We start from the raw sequence: 14,831 nt of genomic DNA, 5'->3' as shown, positions 1-14,831 counted from the left end.
AAGGCCACAGTCATTTAAAAGCAAAATACCCAAAATTTCTATTATGAGCTTCCCAAATCCCCGTTAAATGAAAATGCAGTATTTTCCTCATTCTTTTTCCTATGCTGACATTTTAAAATGCCATTTTCCTATTTCAATTCATATCTTTGAAGAGGAACCTATGTAACACAGCAGGAAAAAAAAAACATTTGGAATTCAGGAAAACTGGGTTCTCAACTTTGCTTAACTCAGCTGTGTGACTTTGGGAAAATTCCTTAACCTCTCAGGGCCTGATTCTATATAGGAAATCTAGTGGGGGTCCTAGCTAAGTTCTAAACCTCTTCTGGCTCTCAAATTCTAGGATTCATTTCTAACTTGTTTAATGTTTACTGTATGTTCTATTAAATTTGGATTCATTCTTGTAAGCCTAGTTTAATTTCCCACTGATGTGATTTTTATTACTTGCACTCCATGACGGTTAGTGACCGGATCCCATACTTGCAGCACTCCACTTTGCTCTTCAGTGACTTTGCCCATTATCATATTCTGGAAGTGTTATGGCTATCAGCGTGCTTATCGCCTGCATCAGTTAGGATGAGAAAAGCCAACTCATGCTGCCTTAACAATAAAAAACATCTATCAACTCACATAACTAAAAGTAACTGCAGGTTCAGGCAGCGTTTGATCAAGATTCCTCATCCAATTCTCTGTGATTTTTGTTGACTCTACTCAGCTTTGTGTACAACATTTGCTTCCAGGCAAATAGCAAGAGGCTGCAGTGGTTCTGCCCCTACCAGCCATATCCAAAAGAGGCTAAAGGAAGAATACCCAGCCTGACCATTCTCTCTTTCAGAGCCTGGAAACATTCCCTGGAGTGCTCAGAAAACTCACTTTTGTGTCTCCACAGCCTAAGCTGACAACCCAACCATTCTTGAATCAAACATTGCAACCTGGGGAATGCCACCTCAGCCTTAAGTCTGGGGGGCTTCCCTAATCATTGGCAAGAGGGTGAGGGTACCATGATAGGTTTAGACCAATCAAAGACCACCTATGGATGCTCAAACTCTAAGCTACATAGTGACTTCAAAATAGCAGAGGAGAGGATGCTGGGGATTCAATCTTATTGTTCCATTATATGCTGCCTATTCGACCCTAAGAACATGAAGACAGGAATTGCATTTTGTTTATCTTTTTCTTAGATTTTGCATGCTAGGCACCCAATAAATGTTTATCAAATTGAACGGAATGGAATCACATCGAATTACACTGAATTTCAAGTGGTGGTGAAGACAAGCCAAAGCAGGAAATTAGCACACTGTGCCTACCTCTCTGTTCTATTCTTGGAATGACTGCTGTTAATGCTCCCTAATTTCCCCAACTATTTCTATTTTACCCCTTTTATTTTTGGTCATAAGTTTTACTTAGCCTGAAGATAACCAAATATTTCCTGAATAATAAGCCTCTGAATATGCATTCTCTCTAAATATGAATGTAAGCCTATTTGCAAATGTAGCACTTACATTTAGAGTGTTGTTGGCAGAATTCTGAAAATCAGGTTTTTGTTTCTTTTTTAAAAAAAAATGGGAAGATGTACTACAGTGGAAGGATTTGTTTTCTATAATCAGAATCAACTTTTTTTATTTCAATGATTTTGATACTTCCGTGTGTATTTATATACTCAAGAAAGGTAAATAAATATTAAACCAGTCCTTAATGATGATGCCTCTATCACTAAAAATTGAATTTTAGGATTGACAGGTCCACCTGAGAAAAAGGGGTTAAAGGAGAGGGTGGAAGTGCTTTTTTAAACCCCGTTTTCAAACAAGTCTTGTGCATTTGGATTTATATAAGTCTTGTACATTCCCATTCCAGCTACTCATGGGGCCCAGTTGTCAGAAGGTACACAGGGCACAGGCAGGAGGTGATACCCACAAGCGACGTGTAGGTTTAGCAGCACCCTTTTCTGAAACAGGACCAAAACAACTGGCTGATCAGGGCTGGCCTTGGGAATGTGGGATCCTGAGCCACCCAATTCAGCAATCCAATTCAGCCTTTTGTGACCTTTACTGAGGTCTGCATCAATTCATCGTGATGAGACATAGTCCCTCCCCTTGGGGAGGAGAGGTGGCTGAAGAAGCAGGTCATTATAACTCAGGGTGGCAAAGTCAGTGAAAGCACATAAGGGAGGCACGTGGGGAAGACCCCTTCATAGCATAACTCCAGGAGGCACTATCCACTTGGAATGCAATGTGAACAGTGCCCCCTGCAGTTGTGCAGCAAAGAAGCAGCCCTGATTCAGGCCCATCTTAGGCTGGTTGAGAAAGAATTCCGAGCAGATGGGATATCTAAGCTGAGATTCAAAGGAAGGAGGAGGAGAGCATTTGGAGAGTTCCTGTCAGGTTCAGGAGGGTACACGCAATGCTTCAAGAGAGTTGTGGACAATACACGCTCAGGGGTGTGGGTGGAAAAGGAGGACTCCCTACTTTGCCCTCTCCTATAGATAGATCAGATGAAGGATGTGAATATGGGTGCTTGGATATGTATAAGCCTTGGATCATTTTTGGTACTAGCTCTCAGAGGTGCTTTATTAATTCTTATCTTCCTGACTCCTGAACATCTGCTGACACTGGAGAGTTTTAGGGAAAAGAAGGATCCAAACTCAGGGCACATCTTGAGGTATCAAGACATTGTCACTGTGAACAAAAACAGAAGTAGTTAACTACACTAATTAATCCTTCCCCACTTCTATGAAGTCTCACTGAGTTTGTGTTTGTCATTCTGAATTACTCATGAAATAATAAATGTAAATTATTATGAGAAGTAAATTAGTATTGGTGGTAATAAAACCCAATATAATTCAGATTGCCTTATATAGGAACTTTGGAGAAACTCACTATCATAATTTGAGAACCCAATTCAGCACAGGTTTTAATAAAAACAGGTGGATCTAGGCAGAATCAAATGAATGGAACCATGTTCACTCTATACTGATAGATGAATTAGTCTGAAATGATGGATGTGAAACGATATCATGAAAACATTGGCATTTTAAAAATGTATGATTTTACATAATTTTTAAACCAAAAGTTGTAACACTGTAGCATTCTTAGAAAATCTGGAATCAGATTAAACTTGATCATAGGTTATTATCATATTATGGCATCAATCATGGTCCTGCTTATGTCTCTTTGTAAATGCAACTGCCAGAGTAGGGTTCACAAGATGTACACACTTGAAAAGATAAATTATGGACTATAGAATCATTTTCAGAACGATTCATGAGAACAGTGTGGATAGTTCCAGAAGCATTCCTTGGAAAGACTATTTTTATGGGATAAATTTTACTCCTGGATGAATGTTTCTCCTATGGTGTTATTAGAACTTCCATGGGACAAGGTAAAGGTAGCTCTGTTTTTTTTGGCATGGGCAGGCACCAGGAACTGAACCCAGGTCTCCAGCACGGCAGGCAAGAACTCTGCCACTGAGCCACCGTGGCCCACCCTAAAGGTACCTTTTTAGGCTGATAATGTCAAGGAGATGTCCTTTGGGCTCAGAGGAGTTCATTTCAGTTCCACTTGTTTGTCTTTATAACTATGAATCTGAAGAAGAAAATCTGGTATCCGTTCTTCCTAGAGTACTGTAGAAGTTGAGTGTTGCATACAATGTCTGAGTGATGACTTTTCACTACAAATTATAAGTCTAAACAAATGACTGCAATTTCATCCTTAAGTGTAAGAGCTTTGTCAATGACCTTGTGGCATCTAGACCTATCAGGAACCCTAGTAGTTTTCAGAATGAACACAAGCTCCTCATTTATGAACAATCACTTATTCTTTTACAAAACAGAACTGTTTAAAAATCTTTATTTTTGCAAGATGAGCTTTTCAGAAAGAAAAGTATATTTTGCCTACATTTGCAGACAGCATTTATGGTGTGTTGGAAATGTTCTGGAATTAGATAGTGGTGAGGTTGCAAAACATTCTGAATATCCTGTAAACCGCTGAATTGTGCACTTTAAAATGGTAAAAATGGTGAATTTTATGTTATGAGTATTATCTCAATTAAAATAAAATGTTTAACAAGCATTGTAACTACAGTAGGGTAACTGGGGGGCAAGTGTAGGAGGGAAAATTTTCACTACATCTCCTTTTGTATTGTTTGAATTTTGCACCATGCAAATTTGTAAACAATTACAAACAAATAAATAGCATTTAAAATTTTTTTAAAAATCAGTTGCTGGGCTTTAATTTGTACTAACAAAACATGAAAAATTCCAGATCTCAGAATTGATGGGCGAGTAAACCAGATTAAGGAATTGCCTACTTTAAAAATAGGGTAGCTTCTCATATGTTTGGGCAGACAGTGGGTCATACTATCTCTCAAAGCTCCCTTTCCACCCTAGATTCTAGAAGGCCAATACTTCTTGCAGGTATTGTGAGAAGGTAGAATTCCACTCTCCCAACCAATGACAAAAGATAGTCATGCATTATAAAATTAATCCCCTTTACCTCTGCCATGTTACACTGCAATATAAATACCAGCCTGCTCCCACTGGCACCCATTCTTTCCTCAGCTGTGCGGTACTCTGTGTGTGTTTGCAGGTGTGCATTGTGTGCATGATTTCCAAAATCACTGATGAACTTAATGAAAATAAAGATACCCAGGCCCGATGAATCAGAATTTCAGAATTGCTCTGGGCAGAATCCGAGAATGGGGAGTTTAAAACCCAGAAACCCTCTGAATGGGACTCTCATTGGAAACCACTGACCTACTGAAAAGAAGTGTGATATTAGAAGCCCGTGAAAGGAGTTTGGAGTTGGCAAGCCCCTTTCTTTGTTTTCGTAAACCTAATGTTTCTACCTCTAGTCAAGGAGTCAATCATTTACCTAGGGGATTCTTCCCCAAACCTTGCCTGCCTTGGTGCTTAAATTTCTGTTTGGTTGAAGCAAGGTAAAACATTAAGCCAACATCAATTACTAACATGTCAGTAATGAACTGAAGTTTGAGTTTGCTTCCAAACCCATTAACTGACTGCAAGGCTCTTAAAGGTCAAGCCACAGAAAAGGTGATTTCTGATGTGGGGTGAGACAGTGACCGAGACAGAGCATGGAGTCACTGTCTGGAACGGCAAAGTCAGGGAGAGGCTCAAGTGTATGCATGTGTGCATAGTAGGGCTGCATTGGTGACGGGATGTTGGGGAGTTGGGAGAAGTATCAGTTATGTATGCTCTGCTTAAGAAACCACCCTAAAGCTTACTGACTTTCAACAATGATTTATTATTTCTCACAATTCTGCAGGTTGGGTTGGTCTCACCTCAGCTCTTGTGTGCAGCTGCAGTCAACAGGTGGGGTAGCTGGAACATCTGGCCTCTCTCCTCACAAGGTCTTTCATTCTAGGCTTCTATATGGTATCTTGGTCTCATAGAGGAACTTTGGAAAAACTCACTATGCTCCACGTAGGCAAAGACAGAGTTACAAGGCCTTCTGGGAGTCCTGAACTTGCAGGCCATCACTTCTGCCACTTTCTATTCAATGAAAGTTACAAGGCCAGTCCAGACTCAAGGCATAGGAAGAAACAGACTCTACCTCTTGATAGGAGTAGCTGCCAAACACTGTGGCCAGGCTTTTCAATTTCCCACTGGAGATAACATGAATATCTTAAACATCTAGAGAAGAGTCCTCAAAGTTAAGAAGGGGAGGAGAGAGAAGATTGCTAAGAGGAAGTCTGGAGACAGGAGGACAAACTTTGCTTACTTCAGATTCTTTTCTTGAAACGTACATGTCCCCTTGAATCCTTAGGAGAATAGAATCAAATGAGGCATTTCTCTGCCTTTCATTAAAGCTACAGCAGTAATTTCCATTTACCAGAAAGGTATTTTGAGCTGTTATGCAATCCAAACTGATTTAAGTAAAATAAAATTTAGAATTAAAGTGCAAATGGAGATGGCTAGTTGGTCACAAGTTTCTTAGCATATAGATTATAAGGTCCAGCCTTACAAATAGTAATCATTTTGGCTCCATTTATAGTCTATGTTGTGCTTTTCACACTTTCCATCACACTTAATCCTCATTATTGTGATGAAGGTACCATGATGATCCCCAATTCATTGAAGAAAAGAAGACTAAAGGAGGCTAAGTGAGCTGCTCAAGGTCATGTGAGCTAGTAATGGCACAGCTGGCATTCCACCCCAGTGGACTGGCTCCAGTGCCCCTCTCTTAACCACTACACCTTCATGCATTTAATACATGTTTGTTTTTGTTGATGATAATGAAGATGATGGTGATGGCTTTGTTCTATCAAAACCCAATAAGTACAATGGTTTTCATTCTGCATCTTTAAAAGAAATGACTATATAAAGAGGGGAAAAAAAACAAAGCAACCAACGCATAGCACTATACAAGCCATGATCAGTAGGCACTTTCCATGGGAATAAAGAAACCATTTATTAAATGCCTCCTAGTTGGCAGTCACTATTTTAGGTGCTTTTTTTCATAAGCAACCTTATTTAATCCTTATAATAGTAGTGAGAGGTAAATATTTTTTCCATGGTATAGATATGAAAACAGAGATTCAGAATTAATGACAGTTGCCTGGGGTCACAGCATAGGTAAGTGGCAACACAAGAGCTGAAATTCAGTACTTTCTGATTTTTGTTCTTGGATTCTTCCTAAGGTGCTACATTTCAAAAGGACTTTTGTAAAATAGTCATTCTTTCCCAACCAAACCTGTAAGCTTAAATTAATTTGAAGGTAGTTTTCAAAATCAGCCACATAGGCCTCTCTCTCTCTCAGCCAACACGGCAAGCAAACTCACTGCCCTCCCCCTGTCTACATGGGACATGACTCCCAGGGGTGTGGACCTCCCTGGCAACGTGGGACAGAAATCCTAGAATGAGCTGGGACTCGGTATCAAGGGATTGAGAAAATCTTCTCAACCAAAAGGGGGAAGAGACAAATGAGACCAAATAAAGTGTCAGTGGCTGAGTGATTCCAGAGTCGAGAGGTTACCCTGGAGGTTATTCTTATACATTATACAGATAGCCCCTTTTTAGTTTAAGGTGCACTGGAGTGGCTAGAGGGAAGTACCTAAAACTGGCAAGCTGTGTTCCAGTAGCCATGTTTCTTGAAGATGATTGTATAAATGATAAAGCTTTCACATTGTGACTGTGTGATTGTGAAAGCCTTGTGCTGATGCTCCTTTTATTTATGGTATGGACAGATGAGTAAAAAAATATGGATAAAAATAAATAAATAATAGGGGGAACAAATGTGAAAATAAATTGAAGATTGAAATACTACTGATCAATGAAAGGGAGTGATAAGGGGTATAGAAAAAATAGGGGGAACAAAGATTAAAATATATTGGGTAGATGGAAATACTAGTGGTCAATGAGAGGGAGGGGTTAGAGGTATGGTATGTATGAGTTTTTTCTTTTTATTTCTTTTTCTGGAGTGATGCAAATGTTCTAAGAAATGATCATGGTGATGGGTATACAACTATGTGATGATATTGTGAGCCACTGTTTGTACACAAAGTATGGAATGTTGCATGTTAAGAATGTTTGTGTTTGTATGTTGTTTTGTTAATAAAAACTTTTTTTAAAAACTCAGCCACTTATCTTGGGAAGACCTGTTCCTCCCCCATCACATCTGTGAATACCCTTTTTAGCCATTTGGGGAACAAATATTTCTATGCAGGTATTAAAAATGAATAAATTCCTCAGATCCATTTGTTTTAGTTTCTCAGCTGCTAAAATTAATGCCATACGAGTTGACTTAAGAACAGGAATTTACCGGCGCAGGTGTTTCAGAGGCTAGAAGGCTTGCTTCTGGCCGGCCAGCAATCTTTGGGGTTCCTGACTTTTCTGTCCCCTGGTAACGCACGTCACGACGCCTTTATCTTCCATGTTCTGTTGACTTCCAGCTTCTGGGCTCTCCCCGTGACTTCTCTCTCCATCTGATTTTCACCCTGCTTATAAAGAGATCCAGAAATCTGGATTGAAACCCAACCTGATTCAGTTGGGTCACATATTAATTGCAGTCACAGTTTGAAGAGATCTTATTTATAGTGGATCCACACCCACCAGAACGTGGACGAAAACCAAGAACATGTCCAAACTACCCAATTCAGCCCATACGCCGTTATACCATTGTTTTGGTTTGTTAAAGCTGCCGGAATGCAGTATACCAGAAATGGAATGCCTTTAAAAAGGGAATTTATTAAGTTACAAGTTTGCAGTTCTAAGGCTGTAAAATTGTCCAAACTAAGGTATGCAGAAAAAGGTACCTTGGCTCAAGAAAGGCCAACAGGTCTGTAACACCTCTGTCAGCTGGGAAGGCATGTGGCTGGCATCTGCTGGGGTCTCTAGCTTCCCTGGGGGGCATTATTTTTCGTCTCCAAAGGTCTCTGGCTGTGTGGACTGTAAAGTTTCTTCCAAAGTGATTCCCTCTTAAAGGACTCCAATAAACAACGCCACTTCGAAGGGGTGGAGACACATCTCCATGGAAACCACCTAATGAAAAAGTCCCACCCACAATTAGGTAGGTCACATCTCCATGGAAACAACTTAATCAAAAGAACCACCCAGCAATACTGAATCAGGATTAAAGGACATTCCTTTTCTGGGGAACACAACAGTGTCAAACCAGCACAACTACCAAAACAAGAATCTTCATTAGTAACCTTTGGAACAAACAATTAACTTAGGAACATATCATAATAATTCAGAGGATGGAAATTATTTCAAACTCTAAACCCTCCTTTGGAAAACAGAAAAAAATAACTATTACATAATTAATGGAAAAACTTAATTATGCTTTAAAAAATGTTTTTAGATAAATTCCCTTTAAAACAAAAAGACTGAGAACTTTTCAAAAGCTAATTCTCATAGATAAAGCAAGGCATATTAGTAATATTAGGAAAAATTTCCCATTCCACTGTGCCCATGTAACAGGTTTCACATTGGCCCAGCATCTCAAGAGGGCATTAAATACCGGAATTTATCCAAACTGAATGATTATGTGGCTGATTTTTTTAAACAGCTTTACTGAGGTATATTTTATATAGCACACAATCTACCCATTTCAAATGCCTTTTTGTAACTTTATCAAGTGGTGTCATCATCATCATATATCTGTTTCAGAACAGTTTGTTCCCCCCAGTAAGATCCCTCATGCCATTTATATTTAGTCCCCTTCCCCATCCCTAACCCCAAGCAACCAGTAATCTACATTCAGTCTTTATATATAATTTGCCATTTTCTGAGCATTCATACAAATGGAATCATATACTATGTGACCTCTTGTGTGTGGCTTCTTTTACTTAGCACCATGGTTTTGAGATTCACCTATGATGTAACAAGAGTCAGTAGTCTGTTCCTTTTTATTGCTGAAAATATATAGGTATTTTGTCTACCCATTCATCAGCTGATGGACATTTAGGTTGTTTCCAATGTAGGGCTGTTATGAATAATGCTACTATGGACATTCACATGAGTCTTTGTGTGGACACAGGTTTTTATTTCTCTTACATATATACCTAGGAGTAGAACTGTTGGGTCTTAAGAACTTTTTGAGAAATTGACAGAAGATTTTCCAAAGTGCTTTGGCTGATTTTTGAAATGAGGAAGAATATTTGCTTGGCACTGGTCTAAAACCCATCCATTACTTCTTCCCAGCCCCCAACCAGAGGCATTAGCCAGTATCTCAGTGAGTTCCAACCTGGATTACAAGTGTGAAAATGAGGTTCAGAGATAGAATCAGTGGAGTCACCATCATAGTTTTCCCTGGATGGAGAGATACCTGACTATGGAGTCTTTCTAAGAAAAGTCCCTAAAATGGCTATGCAAAATTTTAAGGAACTGAAAATAATTCTCCATAAAGCAGCCTGCAGTAACTGAGAAAAAAAGTAAAATGTTTGTCATCCCTGGTCTTTTACATGATTTACATATCATGCCCCTAATGAGAACAGATTCCATTTAAAGACATCAAGGTCTTATTTTCCTTGTCACTTCTGATTTTTCCCACCTGGTTTCTAACATTGGTCTTTAAAGTGCTTATCTGACACTTCATATTAAATTGGAACCATGCCTTCCCCTCTGCCAAGAACCACTCTGAAAATCAATAATTTTTGGTTTCTATCTTCAGAACAGCAGTTCTATAAGCATGTGACTTTTTCTAAATGGAAGATGAGGTGCTTCATTTCTAAGGGTCCAAAGGTAGTGGGTGTCAAATGCCCAGACATACTTGAAAGGCTGGCTTCTGGAAAAATCTTCCAAGGCCAAAATCTGCCTGACTCTTCAAAAGCAGTGGCCAGGGAAGATAGGAGGGTGACTATAACAGTGAGGGCTCGCCAGAGAAAAGAACCTACAGGACATATGTGTGTGTATGTTTGTGTTTGCATGCATGTGTGTATATAGATTTGTTTTAAAGAATTGGCTCACACAATTTTGGGACTGGCAAGTGTGAATTTGTAGGGGAGGCTGGCAGGCTGGAAACTCAGCTAGGAGCTGATGCAGAATTTCTACTTTGGAAACCCCAGTTTTTTGTTCTTAAGATCTTCAAGTGATCGGATGAAGGCCACCCTATACCTTAAGTCAATAGATTGTAGTGTAATCACATCTACAAATACCTTTACAGCAACATCTAGCCTAATATTTAACCAAACTACACCAGAGCCTACTCAAGCTGACACATAGAATTAACCATCACAGTGGGAAAAGGATAACTTCAAATACATTGCAGCAATCAGAATCTAGAAACCAGGCTGAAAATTAGGAACAGGACATTGGTTTAATTCTCTCTGAAAGGTTCTAAATCTTGACACTCATCCTGAGATAAAATTAAAAGTGCATCCTCACTGAAGGCTTGGTTTCTAATATATTCACCACCCAGAGGAATTAATGACTAATTCCAGGCCTGGAGCAGGGACGATACAAATTAAGCTTGGCTCCTAGTTATGCCAGAAGGTACGGATTGCTAAAAACTAAAAATGATAGGAGTATGGACATAAGGAGTCACCATGAGGGGAATCCCATGGGCCAAATCTAGGGCAATTTCAGTATCAAAATAACTAGGAACAGTAATGAATTATAAACCATTGGATGAACCTCAAAATCAGTGGAAAACCAATGGGAAAAAAAGGACTCCACAAGTCCTTTCTGGTGATACAGGCAAATAGATAAATAAATAGTTGATAGACATATAAAGATGATAGAGAGAGAGAGAGAAAAGAGGAGAATGCAGGGCTCTTGCTTACATTAGAAGGCTGACGGGTATTTGGTGTTGGAGTTGAAAAGTCGCCATTTTTGCAATCATCAAAGTAAATACTAACAGGCAAAAATCTTCAATTGTTGCTAAATCTGGGGGTCAGGGGACGTAGTATAATTGCATGATCTTTAAATATTTTCCCACAGAATGTGTATTAGTTGTAAAGGAAAAAACAGTAAGTATATTGTGGAAAAATCAGACCAAGCCTTGACCCGGTCATCAAAATTAACACGAGCAGTGAGGGGCAGATGGACACCATGTGCCTGTGGACGATCCCTCAAGAAGGACACGATGTCACGTAGGTGGCATTATGGCTGGGGGGCACATACCTTGACTCTAACCATGAGGAAACATCAGACAAAGCCAAAATGAGGAATGTTCTACTTTCAAAGGGGGAGGAGACTACTGTTCCCCCAAATGTCAATGTCGTAAAAGAAAAAACAAGGCAGAGAAACTGCTCTAGATTAAAGGACTTTAAGGAGATATGACCATTAAATGCCATGCCAGATCCTACACCAGATCTTAGCCTGAGGAGGCAGAGGGAGGTGAAGCTAAAAATAATATCATTGAGTCATCTGGAAAAATTGGAGTATGATGGCAAATAAAATAAAAATATGTTTATTAAATTTCCTGTGGTTGCCTGAATGTCCTTATTCTTAGGAAATGCACATTTGCTGTATATAGGTAAAAGGACATGGGATGTATAACTTTTCTCAAATGCATCAGGAAAAATTATATAGATATAGATGTAAATTTGGGAAGGTTGTGTATGGAGAGAGAGAGTGAGAGCTAGAGAGAGAGATAGCAGGAGGGAGGGGGGAAAGAAGAAAATGATAATGTTAATTGCAAGAAATGTTAATAATAGGTGAATCTAGTTAAAGGTATATGAATGTTCTTTGTACTATTCTTGCAACCTTTTTGCAGGTTTCCAACAAGAAATTTAAAAAGATGCATCTTATTGGACAAAACCAGTCTGTGATAGTAAGAACCAGAAGAGTAGGTTCATTCTGGGGAGAAATGGACTGGTAAAGGACTTTAATGAAATTTCTGGATTCAGGAAATATCTTATATTTTTATTCATTTGGCATTATACAGGCATATAATGTAAATGTAAAATGTAAAAATTCAGCAAGCTTTGCAGTTAAGATTTATGGAATTTACTATATGTAAATTAAACCTCAATACAAAAGCAAAGAAAAATTTAAAAGAGAAAAATGAATATTATGTTTCTTAGTGGGTGAAGAAAATACAAAAAGATTAGTGTTTTTATTTTCAACAAGAAGAAAGGGCATCTGACACTCTCATTCTCATTTCATCTATTTTTTTTTCACCTCCGCCCACTCCTGAAATTCCAGAATTGACCTGAGTCCCCTTTAAGCTTAAAGTTTCAAAAACAAGAAAATCAGCCACAACTGCACAACAAAAGGATTTTTCTTAACCAAAAAGTACACACATCTCTGAGTTATATCATTTAAAAGTAGATTTCAAATATAATTAGATAGGATCCAATTGTCTGGACTCGGGGTTATAGTTTATGGACCAATTCAAAAGTTAAGTAACAAGAAAGTAACTTAATTTCCACCCACTGTTTGCTCTTAAGAAGATGATGTCACAATTCTGAAGCTCAACCATCACAAGCAGCCAAAATTCCAGGACACCAGGAACACTTCTGTTATTTTTTACCTTCCTTCTTTCCTTCCTTCCTCCTTTCTTCCCTCCTTCCCTTCCTCCCTCCCTCACTTGTATAATGCTGGGTGGGGCAAGGTACACAGTTCTAAGACTACATTTCCAGTCTTCATTGCAGGCAGGGATGGCCAATGAGATGCTCACAGAAGTCACTGGAGAGAGCTTCTAGGAGAACTCTTCAAAGGAGAACACTCAGTTGGCAAGGGAGCCATTTGTTTCACCTCCTTCCTTCCTCCTGCTGCCTCGAGTGAACAGATAGTTGTGGGATCACTGTGGTCATCATGTGACTGTGGGATGACGTTGAACATGAATGCCTTGTGCTAAAGATGGTGGAGGAGAAACCCAGAAGGGAGCTTGGGTCCCTGAAGACCATGAGGCTGTCACACCAGCCCCAGACTCGCTCCCTCTGTGTGCAGAAAAATAAACCCGACTCTTGTTTATGTCATTTTTATTTCAGGGTCGAATTGGCATATTATTATTTCTTCCCCCAGAGGCATTGAGCTAATAATACATTATTATAAGCAGAGGATACCATCAGATCATGCCATCCCTTGGCCTAAACCTTCCATCATCCTCTTGTCACACTGAGAATAAAATCCAAATTCCTTACCAGGACCCACAAAGCTCTGTATATCCTGACTTCCCCTCCTCTTTCCAGCCTCGCCCAGAGCCTCTTTCATTCTTGGTCACTTCACTGGAGCCCTTTTGGTCTCCTTTCTGTTTCCTTCATGCCTCTAGGCCTTTGCTCTTGGTGTCCCCTCTGCCTGGGAGGCTTTTCCCCGTTCTCACAGCTGATGCAATCTCATCATTCAGGGAACTCACATGTGTGAGCAGTAGCCTTTTAAAGATAAGGTCTTAATAAGGTGTGGGTGTACGGCTTAGGTTGTGAAAGGGTGGGAGGAAAGGCTTTATAGAGGAAAGAGGATCAATCCAGTAGAGACTTAGGTACCTATGGGACATCAGAAGAGGAGATGATTGGTGGGTATAGGCATACCTATACCATTTTTACAGATACCCTCCTTCAATGGACAGACTCCACTATCTGTCTGTCCCTCTGTCTATTTCTCTCTCCACTATGCTTACTGCCTTCCTAGCACTTATTACAAGCAGTAATTCTTTCCTTACTTATTCTTTCCTTGCTTATTTATTATCTTCTCCACTAGTGCACATTCCTTGTCTCTTATGTTTATATTCTCTCCCTGGTGCAAGCAGACTCCCTGACATAGAGCAAGAATTTGATAAGTTTTTGTTGAATCAATGATAAGTAAATAAAAAGCTTTCAAGTGTCAAGGAATCTGGTTTAATTGCATTTTTAACTATGTTAGGCTTGCATTTAGGCATTCATTTTGAAGTTAATTTTCTAATAAAAAATAATAGCTCTCACTGGCCTAGTTAGTTTCACATTAATGATCTTTACAAGACTCTTTCCCACATACAAATGTGAGGTGGTTAAACTATATAATCTAGGAAGACTTATTTCTCATGTATCAATTATGAGTTTTTTAAAAACTACTTATGAGAGTTAAACACAAAAGCTTAAGAATGTTTTGTAAGCTCCTTTTCACACAAAGTAGGAAAACCAAAACTTACTGAAAAGGGAATCACACACCCTTTTGACTAAACATTTTCTAGTGCAAAACTAGCTTGTGTGCTAAAAATGAAAAGACTGAATGTTAAATTCTAAAATTTATAATGGTGAGTGGACAAAAACAAAATTCCTGAGAGTGATGGAAGAAAATTGTATTCACATGTTAAAATTCTTTGATGTATACAGAGTCTTCACTTTTGCACATTGGTTAAATGAGAAATTTACTATTTGTAACAAAAGTGACAAATTTCAGAATTACGTGTCTTTATAATCCCAAAACTGCAAAAATGAAAGGATTTCATCTCTGTAAT

Source organism: Tamandua tetradactyla, chromosome 9, assembly GCF_023851605.1.
Source record: "Tamandua tetradactyla isolate mTamTet1 chromosome 9, mTamTet1.pri, whole genome shotgun sequence".
NCBI classification, from domain to species: Eukaryota; Metazoa; Chordata; class Mammalia; order Pilosa; family Myrmecophagidae; genus Tamandua; species Tamandua tetradactyla.
The sequence above is the reverse complement of the archived record's forward strand: the minus strand, read 5'-3'. Positions refer to the sequence as shown.